General features: G+C 36.4%; 1 pseudogene; it reads right to left on the reverse strand.

Annotated features, from left to right (window-relative positions):
* Positions 1-914: 914 nt before the first annotated feature.
* On the reverse strand, positions 915-1,914 carry LOC140502339 (annexin A2-like; annotated as a pseudogene).
* Positions 1,915-13,059: the final 11,145 nt, after the last annotated feature.

Here is a 13,059-nt window from a genome sequence, read left to right on the forward strand (position 1 = left end):
GTCAAGAGATCTAACAGAAGACCTGCAGAATATTGCAGGGCTTTTCTGAAGTTTCTCTTGAAGGGCACAGAAAAGAGCCACACATAATTTTATAGCACCGTTGAGTTATAATATAAATTGCCAATAAGGAGTATCCGTAATGATAAAATCACAGGTCCATCAAAATATGAAATATTGTAGTATTCAAATCAAATAGTGTGCCATGATTCTCTTCAGGCAAAGACTGATTCTGTTAGTATTTAAAGATTATTGGAAGTAGAGGGTATTTAGAATAGGGTAGAATGAATAGGAAATGAACTAATAAGGGAGAAAAATATGACAAAATGACAAAATGAAATTAAATACAGACAGTAAAGAAGTTGTGTGTGTGTATGTGTGTGTGTGCATGTGTATGTGCCATGAGCATTAATTTTCTTTATTCATTGCCATTATATTCTTATTTTATTTAGGGCACTGTTGCATTTTTATCCTATTTGATTGAAACCAACGTTCTAGCATTGGGCAGCTAAGTGCTTCAGTGAATAGAGGGTCAGAATTGGACCCTAAAAAGTGTATGTATACTTTGAGGTGAGGTTTTACTTCAGGGCTTTTTTTAAGTAAAAATTTAGTGTATTTGTCTTTGGACAACATAGGACACAAGAAGTGAAGTGTTTCACATCAGAGATTTCACTTCCATTCCCTTGGAATGTTAATTCCTTTGGCTAAGGAGAAAACTTGAAGATAGACAAGGAATACATACATGACTAAAAAAGTACAAGAAAGTAAATAACATCACCCTAATAAGTACCAATACAAGTTACTGTTAGTTGCAAGTTACCACAAGTTGATTTTCTAAAATTATGAGGACAAGAGCAGAAAACATTGTTTCTGGCAATTAGAACTGCTTTGGTTATTTCTTTCCTCATGACTTTTAGTCATCTCCTACACAAATATAGGAGTGCTTTCTGGTAGTCTCCTTTTGTGTCTTGCTGGATGAAGTAATACAGAGATTTCTCATACTTCTTCTTTAATTCAGGTCTAAATTTCAGCATGTCTACCTCACTGTGGGAGATTGTGACCTTGTCACGGGTGCCTTGCCCTTCATGAAATCATAAAGTCAATCAGCAAAATATAGGGGCTCGTTCTGAATGCTTTGGACCAGATTGAGGAAGACATTTTCAAGATCTCCTTTGACCTCATTCTTGATACTTTACAACGTCATAAGGACTGCAACTCTTGTACCTTTCAAAAACTTTGTGGAGGTGACACACATTTCTTTCAGTCATAATACTGATTCATTTAGGGACATCAGTTCCCTTACTCTTTACTTCTACATCATAGAGTTCCTGAGCATCTTTGTCGTCTTAGCTCATGATCAATCACACAGCCATCTTCTGCTTGCCTTTCCTTTGCCAGGGCAACCATCAATTTGCAGAAGTCACCAGATGTGTCTGAAATAATGTCCTTCTCCAACTCTGCCTTATACATTTCTATGTACACTTTGTTAATTTCATAGAGCTCCTGGTTTATCCATGAGCAGATGATCTCAATGAGGGAATCTTCATCAGTACTCAGGCCTTTCATGGAGGCTTTCATGTCTGAAGCATCATACTGAGCAGGAGTCTTCAAAAGGCCCAAAATGAGTGTCTCCAGGTGGCCAGATAAGGCAGATTTCAGTGCTGATGAAAGTTCCTTTGTAGTCTTTCTCTGACAAGTGAAGCAAACGTCCTGCCTCTGTTCATTGCTGTGATTTGTCAAACTGTTGATGATGGTGACTTCATCCATCCATTTGGTCTTGATGGCCGCCTCAATGTTTATAGCATCCCTCATGACATCAAAATTGCAGTAAGACTTGATGGAGGCATATACACTTGCAGGTGTAGAATGATCACCCTCTGAATTAAGTGTGCACAAAAATTCTTGAATTATAGACATATTCAAAGACGGTGTACCAGGCACTGACAGAGCAGAGAGCTGGTTGGACTTTAGGTAGATCTGGGATCTCTTGGGTGGAGTTTTTATGCTCTGCTACATCCTCACGAGGAGTTTGGGGCTTATTTTTTGGAAGAAGGTTTGTGTGCCAGAGGAGACTCTGTCTAGCCATTAAGGAGTTCCTAGTTTTGAAAACCTAGATGCTATTGCTTCTTTCTCTGGTAATGATGTATGTATTGTCTATGGTCAGACAGTTGGAAGCCGTGTCTGTTGGTCTTTCTGTTCATAATTTCTGCTTATAATTTCTGTTTATAATTTCTGTGAAGTTCAGGCTGCTGACTTTTTCTCATGAACTAAGTGAAAGTTATATGTTCTTGATTAAAGTAAATTGTTGACCCTTCAAAAGTTGCTTTCCTTTTAGAATAGCAGATCTAAGAACCATTACAACAGACTCTTTTGTGTATATTGGGGTCCTTGCTGTTACATGGAGTAAAATGTATGTGAAGACACTATACAAAAGAATCTGTGTAAAAAAGGAAAAATACAGTCTGGTTCTTAATATGTAACTTTACAAATGAGTTAAGTGTGAAAAATTCTGCACTTGATGATAATGCATTAAGATGCTCCCCTGATCTGCCTCTCTTTCTTCGTAATTTTCAACCTCTCTTTTGTACATGATCCTATTTCTTCTTCCAAATGTGCCCAGATCTCCCCCAGGCTTAAATGACCCTCAAGGTATCTTGCCATATCTCACCTTCTTTTCACAGCTAAAGTCCTTGGGGGAAAAAAGTGGTTTCCTCTACTTTTTTATGTCCCATTCACTGCTTAATTTCTCAATCTGAAAATTAATCTTACTCTTTTTAATATTCCTTAATCTGGCTTCTGTACCCCTTATTCAAGGAAACCTACTGTAAAAAGTTCAACAATAATCTGTTTAAACCAATTTATAAAATAAATTAATGTTTCTTTGATTCTTAATGTTTGACATTGCTGATCACCCTTCCCCTTTCCAAGTCTCCCATTTTGGATAGTTTTTCCCTCCCTGGATTTTAGTGACATTGTTTTTTTTTTATAGTTCTCTTCCTACCTATCAAACCAATCCTCAGTTTCTATAGCAAGACCATCATCTTTCTAATACCCCCTATTTTTGATGGGGTATCTTGGCCTCTCTCTTGGGCTTTTCTCTATCCTCTTCTTCTACGCTCCAAGAACAGACACATAACTAACCATCTGTTGTACATTTACAAGTGGATATATCTTAAGATATCTCAAACTCAATATTATATATATATATATTATATATATATAATATATATATATATATATATAATATATATAAGAATTCAGCCTTTTTCTCCTAACATCACCCTTCTTCAGAAGTTCTCTAGTACTCAAGCATAAAAACATTTTTGGGGACACTCAGATTCACTACTTAGGGGGTGACCAGCTTAAGTCTCCTATAATGTGTTTATTCCCACCTTACCTCATACTTTATCCACCTTACCTCATATTTTAATTTAAAAAATTGGGGAGCAGAACCAAGACTGTGGAGTAACAGCACACACTTTCTAGAGCACTCCCACTAAGTTCAGTCAAATATCTGTAAAAAAAATGGCTCTAAACAAATTCTGGAACTCACAAAGTAATAGAATGAAGCAAATCTCCAGCTCAAGACAGTCTAGAAGGTCACTGGGAAGTATTTATTAATGCATGCGTGGAACAGAATGCAGTCCAGTGTGGGTTGTGTGTGCAAAGAGGATACCTGAGCAGACCTTAGGGAGACTGAATCTCTCATACCTGTGGTGGTGCCCAGGCTTCATGAACCCAAAATGCTGAGGACGAGTTGGAAGGTCATGGAAAAAGCCTGTCCAACCAGTTCGAGAGAGTAGAGTGGTCTGGTCCCAGACCCAGGGCAGCAGAGGCAGGGAAGAGGCAGAGGAACCCATGGCAGTCAGCTTCTAAGCCTAGAGATTAGGGGGGGATCATGCAGCTGACAGTATATTCCCACCCTCGTTGGAAGCAGAGAACTACCTTGACAAAGAGCTCGAAAGTCAAGTAAATGGCTGGGGAAATGAGCAAAAACAAGAAAAAGAATGAGACTATAGAATCTTACTTTGGGACAAGGAATATCAAAATTTGCAAACAGAAGAAAACAGTCAAAGTTTCTCCATCCAAAGCGTCCAAGAAAAATATGAAGGCCATGGAAGACCTCAAAAAGGATTTTGAAAATCGAGTAAGAGAAATAGAGAAAAAGTTGGGAAGAAAAATGAGAGTGATGCAAGAAAATCATGAAAAATGAGTCAACTTCTTACTAAAGGAGACCCAAAAAAATGCTGAAGAAAATAACACTTTAAAAAATAGACTAGCCCAAATGACAAAAGAGATCCAAAAAGCCAATAAGGAGAAGAATGCCCTAAAAAGCAGAATTGGTTAGATGGAAAAGGAGGTCCAAAACCTCACTGAAGAAAATAATTATTTAAAAATTAGAATGGAGCAGATGGAAACTAATGACTTTATGAAAAATCAAGAAAATATAAAACACAACCAAAGGAAAGAAAAAAATAGCAGGTAATGTGACATATCTCATTGGAAAAACAACTGACCTGGAAAATAGATCCAGGAGAGACAGTTTTAAAATTATGAAAACCATGATCAAAAAAAGAACCTAGACATCAACTTTCATGAAATTATCAAGGAAAACCACCCTGATATTCTAGAACTGGAGGGTAAAATAGATATTGGAAGGATATACAATCACCTCCTGAAAGAGATCCCAAAAAGAATACTCTTACGAATATTCCAGTCAAATTCCAGAATTCCCAGGTCAGGGAAAAAATATTGTAAGCAGCCAGAAAAAAAAAACATTGGAGTGTTGTGGAAATACAATCAGGATAACACAAGACCAAGCAGCTTCTCCACTGAAGGATCAAAGGGCTTGGAATATGATATTCCAGAAGTCAAAGAACTATAATTAAAACCAAGAATCACCCACCCAGCAAAACTCAGCATAATACTTCAGGGAGCAAAATGGTCATTCAATGAAATAGAGGATTTTCAAGCATCCTTGATGAAAAACCATAGCTGAATAGAAAATTTGATTTCCAAACACAAAAATCAAGAGACTCATGAGAAGGTAAACAGAAAATGAAATCATAAGGGACTTACTAAAGTTGAACTGTTTACATTCCTACATGGAAAGATAAAATTTGTAACTCTTGAGACTTTTCTCAGTATTTGGGTAGTCGGAGGGATTATGTACATATAGACAGAGGGCACAGAGTGAGTTAAATAGGGATCATATTTAAAAGTAAAATTAAGGGGTGAGAAAGGAATATATTGGGAGGAGAAAAGGAGAAATAGAATGGGGCAAATTATCTCTCATAAAAGAGGCAAGAAAAAGCTTTTTTAATGGAGGGGAAAAGGGGGTAGATGAGAAGGGAAAAGGTAAAGCTTACTCTCTTCACATTTGGCTTAAGGAGGGAATAACATTCACACTCAATCTGGTATGAAAATCTATCTTACACTACAGGAAAATAGGGGAGAAGGGGATAAGTGGGATGTGGGGGGGTGATAGAGGGAGGGCAAGTGGGGGGAGGGAGTAATTAGAAGTAAACACTTTTGGGAGGGATAAGCTCTAAAGAGAGAATAGAATAAATGGGAGGCAGGATAGGATGGAGGGAAGTATGGTTAGTCTTTCAAAACATGACTTTTATGGAAGTCTTTTGCATAACTACACATGTATAACCTATATTGAGTTGCTTGCCTTCTTAGTGGGAATGGGTGGGGAGGGAGGAAGGGAGAGAAGTTGGAACTCAAAGTTGTAAAAACTAATGTGAAAAATTGTTTTTCTATGCAACTGGGAAATAAGATATACAGACAATGGGGTACAGAAGTGAGGTGTGATAGATGGGAGGGCAGATTGGGGGAAGAGATAATCAGAATGCATGATGTTTTGGTGTCGGGGGAGGGAAGAGATGCAGGAGAAAATTTGGAACTCAAAATCCTGTGGAAATGAATGTTTAAAACTAAAAGCAAATAAATTTTTTAAAATATCTAAATTATTATCTCAGATCTCCCTTTGTTCCTCCCCCACCTCCTCTCGCAACCCCTTGAAATTATCCCAAAATATTTCTCACTTTACTTCAGCCATTGATGAAATACTCCTTCTAGTAAAAGAAAATCTCTCTATGTGTACCCTTGATCTCACCAACTTCCCCCACCTGCACCATTAACATTTTATTTTACTTCCTCGTTTTTTGATCTCTCTCTATCTTCTGGCTCCTTTATTACTCCTTACTGACATTTCCAGACCCTCTCTTTACAAAAACAAGAAAACAACCAATTTTTTCTTGGATTATTTCTGCTAAATACTGCCCTATATCTCTCTTTGCTTTCTTGGCTAATCAATTTGAGAAAACTCTGTACAGTAGGTGCCTCCATTTCTTTTCTCAATCACTTATTAATCTTCTGAAATATGATGTCTGACCTCATCAGTCAACTAACTCTCCAGAGTTTCCATGATCTCTTAATTGTCAAATCCAATACCCTTTTCTCACTCCTCAGCTTTCTGGACTTCTTCACAGCTTTTCGCATCTTTGATCATTTTCCCTTTCTGAATATTTTCTCCTCTCTAAGTTTTCATGATATTGTTCTCTCCTATTTTTTCCTTCACTTGTCTGATTGCTTTTTTTTCTTTGCATGATCATCATCCATGATATGCTCATTAAACAAGAGTGTCCCTCAAGGATCTAGTCTGGGTCCTTTTCACTTTCCTGTTTATACTAGCATACTTAGTATGCTAGCATACCTAGGGGCAGCTAGATGGTGCAGTGGATAGAGCACCAGTTCAGGAGTCAGGAGGACCTGAGTTCAAATCTCACCTCAAGACACTTGACATTCACTAGCTGTGTGACCTTGGGCAAGTCACTTAACCCCAATTGCCTCATCCTGGGTCATCTCCAGTCTTCCTGATAAATATCTGGTCACTGGATTCAAATGGCTCTGCACAAGAAGTGAGGCTATTGACCTACACAGCCATCCCTCACTCCAAACAAAGTCAAATGCAAGTCATGTCATTATTTCTCTGATGGCATGGCCTTCTTGGGCAAGGAAGGAACACACACAGCATACTTAGTGATCTCATCAGGTTCCATGGACTCAGTTATTTTTTCTATGCTCATGATTCACAGATTTGTATATGTACCCCTCTTTATCCTGGGCTCCATTCCCATGTCACCAACTAAGGTTTGGGAATCTCAAACTTGAAGTCCATTAGGTATGTTAAACTCAACATATTCAAAATGGAACTCATTGTCTCTTCCCCAGAAACTCTCTTTCAACTTCATTGTTACAATTAAATGTGCTACCATACTCCTAGTCACCCAAGTTTACAAACTTGGTATCACACTTGAATTTTCACTCTCACTCCTCCCCATATAGTTACCAAATCTTGTTACTACTTTCACAATATCTCTATTATGTGTCCCCTTCTCTCAATTTACAAAGCCATCACTCTAATGCAGGCCTTCACCACCTGTCTTTTAGACTGTTGAAATAGACTTTTAATTTGTCTCTCTGTCAAAGTCATTTTTTTAACCTTAGGTCTGACAATGTCATTCCTAGTTAACAAACTCCAGAAGTGTCTTGTTTCAACCAGGATAAAATATAAGCCTCTTTTTGGCATTTAAAGCTCTTTATAACCTCAGCCCCTTCCTACTTTTTACTTTACTTGTACTTACTACTCTTATGCATTAAATTGCAGGATTTTCAGCCTACTTGCTTATCTTTTCATATGACACTCCACTTCCCAATGAACTGGTTTACCCACTTCTCTCACTCTTCACCTCTGCCTCTTAGTTTCCCATACTTTTTTAAAGATTCAACTCAAATACCAGGAGGTTTATTTTGATCTTCCACCTTCTAGTACCTTCCCCTCTTGGATTATTTTCCATCAACTCTGTACATTTCTTGCCTGCACTTATATATTTCTATGTTTGTCTCCTCCATTAGAATATGAGTTATTTTAGAGGATATCTCCCCCCTCCCTTTCTTTGTATTCCTATAACTTAGCATGGTGGCTCAGTGCCTGGAACATAGTAAATAGTACTCAAGTAAAGTTTATTTACTCGATAATTGATGTTTCCTTGGCTTTTCTCTCTACTAGAACCCCTGCTCCTAACCATTCTCCGTAAAACTGTCAAACGGATTTTCCTAAAGTGCAGGTCTAACTGTACTACTCCTCTGCTCAATAAACTCCTAAGTTTAACATTTAAAATTTGACATTTAAAATTGCCCTCTTCCCACATTTCCAATCTTCTTACACCTGACTCCCCTCCAGGTGTTTAATGATCCAGCCATCCTAAACTCCTTGCTGTATAAACAATACTCCATTTCTTTGTCTGTGCCTTTACACTGGCTGTTCCCCATGCCTAGACGGTACTCCCTCCCCATCTCTGACTCTTGCTATACACTGGTTTCCTTGATGGCTGAGCTTAATTACTACTTTCGTAAAACATTTTTTGATTCCCCACCTAACAGAATTGCCTTCCCTAAAACAACTTCAATTTTTAAAAAATTATACAATATATAATTTTGTTATCCATATCTCTATGGAAAGCGATTGCATTTAAAACAAAAGTTCACACACTAATTTCCAAGGGAATTGTCCTTTATCCAAAATATTTTTTTAAAGTGAGACAGGGTGGCATAATAAATACAGTCAGCCTTAGTGAAGTAAACCTGGGTTCAAATATCTTCTTTGAGACATACTTGCTGTGTAATCTACCACAACTCATTTGATCTCTCAATGTTCCTAATTAATACCATATAAATACAAGCATCAAAGACATTTGAGATCAGCATTGTTAAAGTGCTTCCTCATTGAGTGTTTCATTATATTTTTGCTTTTGACCTTTGATCTCATTGCGACTGTAACTCCCAATGATAAAATTCATTTTGCCAATTCAGATTGGCGTATGTTTTGTAATACATAGTTTTGTAGAGTTACCTGGGACCATGAGAGGTTAAATCACTAGCTAGAGTCAAACAACCATGATGTGTGAGAGGGGAGGCTTGAATTAGGTTTTTTTGTTTGCTTTGCTTTTTTGCCTCTGAGACCATGATAGCTCTCTCTATTTTTCCATATTTGAAAATAAAATGATATAGTATGTCTTCATTAGGTTGTTTTTCTTTTATTATAAATACCATTGTTAGGAAATGTGCAAGCAAATGTCAAAACTTTATAGAGATAGAAGAAATCAAATATAAGATTAGAACCTCAGAACCTTTTTTGAAGAAAAGAAAATGATTTTTTTTTACTTGACTTGAATAAACTGAAAAATTAAGACTCAATCCAGATACTCTAATTCATCACTGGATTTGTGGGAATATCCTCCGTTGAAGCGGATGTCCTCTTTTCGTACTTTCTCAGCCTATATGAGTCTTGTCCACTTTTCCCTTATAAATCTGCCATAGGGCATCCATACAATGTACTAGAAACTTTCTCTTGCCTTTTCCTTGACAAAGATGTTTATTTCCCAAGGAGGAGGTTTAAGACAATGCCAGAAGGAGAGATTTTTCCAAGAGATAAAGATGTCCTCTAGGTTCTTCTGTTTGTGAATGACATTGCACTTGCTCAGTCTTCTAATTGCTATCCATAATCAGTCTATTATGAGATTAAATATACAATTGTTCTTTATAGAGAGAAAACATGGTGTAGTGAATAGAGGCTTCTCTTTGGGGGTCAGGAAGGTTTGAGTTCAAATTCTGACAAATATGTACTGGCTATGCAAATCGCTAATGTAAATCGATAAATCACTAAACCTTTAATTGGCAGAGACAATTCTCCAGGATTATAAATTCCTGCTAAGTTGCCAATGCACATTGGTAAGTGAAGTTCTTCACTGGGAGAATTTTAATCCTAAGAAATCAGAGTTCTGATAAAAAAAAAACCCTATGGTATTTAGTAATATGACATTTGTAGTGCTTTATAGTTTGCAAAGCATTGTACATATGTTGTTTCATTTGAAAATTATAATAGTTCTTTGAGGAATGTACTATAGATATCATCCCTATGTTATAGATAGGGAAACAGAAGTGGATTGAATGCCAGGCCTGAAGGCAGGAAGACCAGGAAGATGAGTCAGTTGGAGTTCAAATCTGGCCTTAGATACTTATAGCCCTTTGATCCTGGGCAAGTCACTTAATCCTGTTTCCCTCAGTTCCTTATCCATAAAATAACCTGAAGAAAGAAATGACAAATCATTCCAATACCTCTGCCAGAACAATCCCAAATGACATCAGAAAGAGTCATACATGATTGAAACAACTGACCAATAAAATGGAGCTACAATGGTACTGGTGTAATGTCTGTTTTTATAAGAATAAGTACATAAACATATATTTATTTGTAGGGGAAATGTTTCCCGATTCAGGTCTTAAAGATACTGAAGTAATATTCTAGTGATCATACCACTCAATTATATATCCCTACAATTTGTGGTTAGACCAATGCTTTCCTATGTGTCTAGCTAAATTAAAGTCACTTCAAAAAAATATACTCTGTGTATTCAGAAAGTTACTCCATTTCTCTTAAGGAACTTGTAACTGTGTCAGCATGAAAACGTTCTCTTTCCTAAGAGCTTTTTGACTTTGTATTTGTATTTTTGTGTTCTCTCTGGTGGAGATGAAATTGTTTGGAATTATCATAATTTACAGCATACATATAAATGAATTTTGCTTTGCTGTACATAGGCGGCCTTCTTTTTGTGGCTTTAATTGTATGTCTTCTCAGCAGTTTTCCTTTTTAGCATGCATTTGCTTTTGCATGAGTGATAATTAGACATTTTTGTTTCCCAGGAAGCATATGGAATCATTCCAAATAATCAGATATTACCATAATTCATTTTACTACAGATTATCCAGGTTCTCTCTGTAAATTTTATCCTGGAACTAAGTTAAGGACCTTTTGAAAGTGAATTAACTTTGTCTTAACACTCTTTCAGCTTCCCAATATTCCAATGCTTGTTGGCCCCCAGGTCACCAATTTTTCTTTGTCAGCTCTGTTAGAAGTTCTCCGCTATTCAAGCAACATGGCATATTGTTTCTTTAATTCTATTCTTCTTCTGGCAAGGGAATAATTCTTTACCTCAATTCTTGAGATAGGAATGAAAACAAAGCAAAAATGTCTATACATGGTGCCTCTACTTTCCTTACTACTCACTCTTTCCTCAGTTTCTTCTGATCTGACTTTTGCTTTTCACTTTATGGCAGCTGCTCTTCTATGAATTACCAATAAGAAATCTAATCTTCTTTTCCCCTATCACCATCTTCCTTAGACTCTTTGATCATGTAGCACAGTTAACCATCTGCTTTTGGATGTAATCTATTCTAGTGGTTACAAGACACTGGATTCAAATGCCTCTCTGTGCTCTTACTATATGTTCTTTGCTCCCTTTTCTTCTTCTCTCTTTCAGGTTGACCCTTTACACTCTCCCTTAGCAAACTCCTATTACTACCATCATTTCAACTGTCATCAGTATTTTATCTAAAAAAGTCTCAAATTGCTTCTGATTTATTTCTGCATCTGATAAGAGTCTAGTACATTTCTTTGGTCATGGTTTTTCATCTAGTACTACAATTACTAGGACTATACTTCAAAGAATCTGAAGAAAAGAGGAAAAGGAACTTTCATATTCATAACAACTCATTTGGGGGAGGTGGTAATTAGAGGGGTGCCAAACTATTGGCCAACTATGGTATATTAATGTAGTGGAATACAATTGCACCCTAAGAAATAATAAAGATAACTCTTTTAGAGAAACCTGGGAATATTTATATGAACTGTTGGAGACTGAAGTCCCTCTATTTCTAAGTAACTCTCTATTTTCCATCAGCAGCTCTGCCTGATTTTCACTACATGGAACAATATCCCCCTACACTGGACAACCTGTGCTCCATTCCCTACTCTCCCTCTCCTGTCATTTTCAGCTGCCTTTTGTGTATTGTCTTCTCTATTGATGAATATCTGGCCATTGAACCCAAATGGCTCAGAAGGAGAAAGTGAGGCTGGTGATTTTGCACAGCCCTCCCCCACTCAAAATAAAGTCAAGTGCAAGTCATGTCATCATTTTTCTGATGTCATGGACTTCTTTGAAAATGAAGGACAAACACAACAATTTCTAAACTTCTTAGAGGCAAGGATTATCTTTGTTTTTCTTATTTGTATTTCCAGTGTTTTGTATGGTGTTTGATATGTAGTAGACAATAAATGTTTATTGAATTGAATTGAATCTATCTATACCTTATATTGAAAAACTAAGCTTATTATATTTTCCCCAAACTAGCTCTTCATTATATTTATTGATTTTGTTACTTTAGCTTTATTTTCATATTCAAAACCTTGGCATTTTTTTTTTACTTCTACCTCTCATTGTTTATTTCCAATCAGCTACCCAATCTTGTCAATTCTACCTCTAAAATATCATTTACATTCACCATTTTTTCTTTCTTTCTTCCACTATAACATCTGTTACCACTTCCTGGAGTCTTTCAATTGTCTCTGAATAGGTAATCTTAAGCAATTAAATAAATATTTATTAAACATTATCAACCAATTAATCAACAAGCATTTATTGAATAACTTCTATAATACATAGTGAAGACAAAGAGATACAATGGAGAGATCACTGAATTAGGAATCACAGGAACTCAGTTTGAATCTCAGTTCTGTATGACCTTTGGCAAGTCACTTAAGCTCTCTGGGTCTCAGTCTCCCTATCTGCCAAATAAAGGCATTCAGCTAGATGAACTTTGAGAGCTTTTAAATCTTTAGATCATGATTGTATAAACACTATACTAGGTGTTTAGCATTAATATCAATTAAAACATAAATTAATTAAAATATAAAAGTGAACTAGTCCCTGCCCTCAATGAGGCTATATTCTACTATATGTAAGTAACTGTACTAGATAATGTGAAAAGAAAAACAAAGTCAGTCTCTGCAGTAAATTATATTCTACTAGGGTGCTTATAGCATGTCTACAAATAAATTTAATAAGAAGATAATTTGTAGGTGGAGATAATACTATCAATGAGGGGAGAGGAACCATAAATACTTCAAATAAAATGTAGTACTTAAGCTGAACTTTG

Source organism: Notamacropus eugenii, chromosome 4 (assembly GCF_028372415.1).
Source record: "Notamacropus eugenii isolate mMacEug1 chromosome 4, mMacEug1.pri_v2, whole genome shotgun sequence".
In the NCBI taxonomy this organism is placed as follows: Eukaryota; Metazoa; Chordata; class Mammalia; order Diprotodontia; family Macropodidae; genus Notamacropus; species Notamacropus eugenii.